General features: G+C 33.4%; 1 long non-coding RNA gene across 1 annotated transcript; it reads right to left on the minus strand.

The window, feature by feature from the left end:
• Positions 1–313: 313 nt before the first annotated feature.
• On the minus strand, positions 314–1,604 carry LOC142632033 (uncharacterized). Its single transcript, XR_012843716.1, has 2 exons — positions 1,256–1,604; positions 314–720 (listed from the first exon to the last, which is right to left on the minus strand). It is a non-coding gene; the product is annotated as an uncharacterized LOC142632033 (long non-coding RNA).
• Between the last annotated feature and the right edge of the window lie 2,773 nt (positions 1,605–4,377).

Genomic DNA, 4,377 nt, shown 5'->3' on the forward strand with positions numbered 1-4,377 from the left:
ATGGTAAGGGATTAAGTCTGAGAAGGAGAGGGTTTTTGGGCTAGAAATCACAAGGGTACTTGTAGCTGGGCTATTTAGGCTATGTTTGAAGCTAAATCTATATGACTGTGAGGAAACCCACCAACAAGTAAATTTGGAGCTCAAATCCACTTACCAAACTATTTAAGTTTGTAGGGTTGGGGCACCACATAATCCTTGTTTTCACAAAAATAAAATCCATGTGAAGTGTGAACACCTGGATGTAATTCGTGTTTTTAAGTTATCCAAAATTTTAGTACTTGGTCTATGTATATTCATACACAAAGAAAGCTAATAATAGAAACAGAATTGTATATATCTATTCATCAACACAAAATTAGCTACAACATGAAGATGCAACTTGCTCAGTGATTCAATTACATAGCAACAACACAACGGCTGGGACAAATCCATTACATACTTCATTTTTCCCCTTTTACACAATATATGATGATAAATACAAAAACTTGTCTGTCCTCATTATTGTTGACAAAGCTGTCAACTAATTCTTGCATTCCCCACAACCAAAATTGGAATTGAAATGGCCAATTGAAATTGAAAATGCAAGAACTTGACCATCAACCTGCACTCTATTCGTCACCTCAGCTACATCCTTCTCTTCTGTGAGTAGGAAGTGAAGGGAATTAGCCCATTCGGAGAGTATTTTGGTGCATTTCTCGATTTGATGAATCGTCCTCAAGACTGGATAGTATGCATATAAAATAAATTAACCTCACATCAAAAGTTTTGAATAGAAATTTTTACAAACATCTTATGTGCATTTCCAAAATCAATATTAAAATAAAACAATGAACCACTGTGAAACCCAAACCACAATAGCAACAAACTAAAGGGAATGAGAGAAAACTAATTCAAACTAAGAAATATTATTAAGCTAAGAAGCATAGTAGTATTTCAATGAAAGATACTAAGTGATAATCTTTAGTGTTATAAAACAAAAATGAAAGAAATGAATGAATCTTTGGTAAAGAAATCAAGGAAAGAAAAATAAAATTAATAAATCTGATGTCAAAATTTCCTTAATGCCAAAGCCCAGAGACCCATACACACAACTACAAGCATGCAATTTTCCATTAAATCACAGTACATTCTTCCATATCCATTTTTCAAACCCAAGCAAAATCAAACTTTTTGCCATGTTTAAAAAGGCAAACAAAATGAGAAACAAAAAGAAAAATAAAATAGAAAAGAGATTAAATGGAAAGAGAGAGAGAACTTGGCAACTACGAGTGGTGGTGATGCCAGTAAGAAGCGCTGCCAGCAACGGTGGCGTAGGTGCAAGTAGAAGCTCAAATAGGCTTGAGAGAGAGAGGCCTTAAAAGAAGAGAACGCCACACCAAATAGTACCGAAGGTGGTGGTGTACGGGTTTCGGTGGTTGCTGGTTGCAACCATGGAGATTCAGCGACAAAGAGAAAAGGGATTCAACCACAAATTTTTCTGGTTTAAGAGAGAGAGAGAGAGAGAGATTTAAATTTGGTATATCTGAAGAGAAGAAGAGAAAGGTGAAAAAATGAAGAGAATTTTTTTTTGATAAGGATCCATGACATATCAATTCAGTGTAATCGTTAGATTATATCCAAGGCTGAAATTAGAGCCATTGCACCTTGTGCAATACCCTAGGTATTGCACAGGATCTCAACCCATACCCAATTGGCCAATAACAAAAGACATGCAAAACATACGTGAAAAATGTAAAAAAGTAGTTATAACTTGGTTTAAACGCATGGAAAAATCAATAAGGAGAGAAGACAAAAAATAAATTGCAAAACCCTTCATATACGTTGCATCGAGTGAGTTATTATTAGGAGTTAAAATTCTCTGACCCACAAAATATGCTCTACTATTCCATGTATCAGTAATTAAAAACTGGCATGCGTCTATTTTATTTTTTCTCAAACTAACAAAAAAGCCTAACATTTTAATGAAAGTTAATGTATGAAGTTACTGACACCTCCCACCTCCATTAATTTATCTCTTTTTCTTAAAGACTGCACCATGAGCAAAGAAGCTATCACAAGAGGGAAAGTAATTTTCTATGCGTACATGAATTTAGAAATTTGATAATAATAATTTTTTAAAAAAGAAACCATAAAAAGTCCATATATGAAATAAATCAAGAACCCAGTATCGAAACAAATTTAGCTATGGGTTAATAACCTTCATGCGGACCCACAGACCCATCTCTCTAAGCTTATAACCACAATGATAATACCACTACAGCACTAGCCTTTCACTATTTCCACTAGTACTTATACACATCCCACTAGATTGCTTAGCACCAAACAACAAAACTCCCAAAGGGTTACCATTTGATAAGACACCTACTTCTTTACGAAATTAATGTTTGCTTCGAAGATGAAGTGCAACCACAGGTTGAAGTCAATCTCCAATCCTGGTCTCATCCTTTTTCCGTCAAATTGACATCAAGATTTGCTGTGGAAAATCTCCAAAGATAAGAAATTAAGAAATTGCCCACAGCAAAACCCAAAAACTCAAACAAGAAGAAATTACCCACAACTTAAAACATTGGGATGGGATGATTGATTAAACAAAATAGTGCTTCTTTGAGCAGTTGAGCTATGAATAAAAAGTGAGCAAATGGGAAGTTGATAAAGGAAGGTTGGAGGTGGAAGGTGTTAGTGGTTTAAGGCATTAACTTTTGTTAGTTTGAAGAAAAAGAATAGATGCCTGTCATTTTTTAATTATTGGTACTCATAGCGAAGTATATTTTGTGATATAGAAGATTTTGACTCATTATTAGTACACACTTGTTTTTTCACACACTTAGGTTGTAAACAATTTGAGTTCTATGAGTATTGAATGCTCAAGTTCAGCACACTTGTTTTTTCACACACTTATGTTGTAAACAATTCGAGTTCTATGAGTATTGAATGCTCAAGTTCAGCTTGAGCTTGAACCAAGCCTTTAAATTATGTTTAAGTTTGTTAGATAGTTAAAAAGCTTAAGTTCGATTGCTTGACTTGATTTATTAGTCAAGCTTGACCTCAAACTCAAGCTTCATATAAAGTTTTTGAGCTCAAGATCAAGCTTTTGAACTTGAGATCCAATATAAAAATATCATCAAAAACATATTAAGTATATTATTAAGTCCATTTGATTTAGACTTGTGGCCTCAACTCCCAATTAATTAAATACTTAGTATGATATGAGTTTATTTTTCAAGCACATATCAAGCTTACTACCAAACACATAGACAAACCAAAGTGCAACTTAAGCTCTATTGTTCATGAGCCTGTTCATGATTTTTTTTTTTTTTTTTTGCTTGGGCTTAGCTCGTATATTAAAAAAATCTAAAAAATTAAGGCTCAGGTTTGGCTCATTTATAAACAAAAAATTATAAACAAGTTTTTTATCGAAAGGATTTACTTTATTCATGAGAGATAACATACAACCTTGAATAGAATGTGTAACTTAATGTAATGAGATTCAAAAACAAGAATTGAGAAGACCTTCAATCTTCATCTCAATTTTACATGGTACCCAAGATGTGTGATTTCTCAATTAGTTCTTACGTACACTTTTTTTTTAGGAAGTGTTAGTTCTAGAGAGATAAAAGAGAAAATTGTTTTCTCTACTTTTAATTGTACGTACCTTTAATTGCCAAAGGCGGTTATTTTATTTAATCTTATTAAATAAAAAACTAATTATCTAATTGGGCTTACCTTTTTTGTTGGGTTTTAGTATGTGACTTGAGATGAGAGCAAAAGGGACAAATAAGTCTCTAGCTCCAATGAGCTTTAAGCTTCCATTAACTCTTGACAGGCCAAAAGTTACCATTAATTATACAACAGCTACTACTATGGAAATATAATTGCACTCTAAACTTTTTTAATAAATTATATCTCAAGACTCTAATATAATACGATTTGATACCTCCATGAAACATTCACAGCAAACAAAGTCATAATAAACTGCCACTTTGTAAATCACTAATTTATTCCTTGAGTTTCTGGTGTAATTTGTTAGTTATTTATATATTTTATGAAACATAATTTCATTAAATATAAACATTAGTAACTCTTTACTAAAGTGGTTGAGCCCAGCATCTTGAATAATTAGTTCTTATCGGACCACGAGTTATGTCATTCCACCTCAAAACCAATTGGTAATAAGGAAGACACACTCAAATCTTTTATGGCTTTCAACATCACATGCGGGCTTGTATTTGGTGTGGTTGTAGGAGCCAAATTGTGGTCCTCCAACAATCCCTCCCTCACAATGACACTCCCTTGACTCGAACCCATGACCATGACTTTGATACCATTTGTTGGATCATGAGTTATGCTATTCCACCTCAAAACTAATTGGTGATGAGG

This window comes from Castanea sativa, chromosome 4 (assembly GCF_040712315.1).
Source record: "Castanea sativa cultivar Marrone di Chiusa Pesio chromosome 4, ASM4071231v1".
In the NCBI taxonomy this organism is placed as follows: Eukaryota; Viridiplantae; Streptophyta; class Magnoliopsida; order Fagales; family Fagaceae; genus Castanea; species Castanea sativa.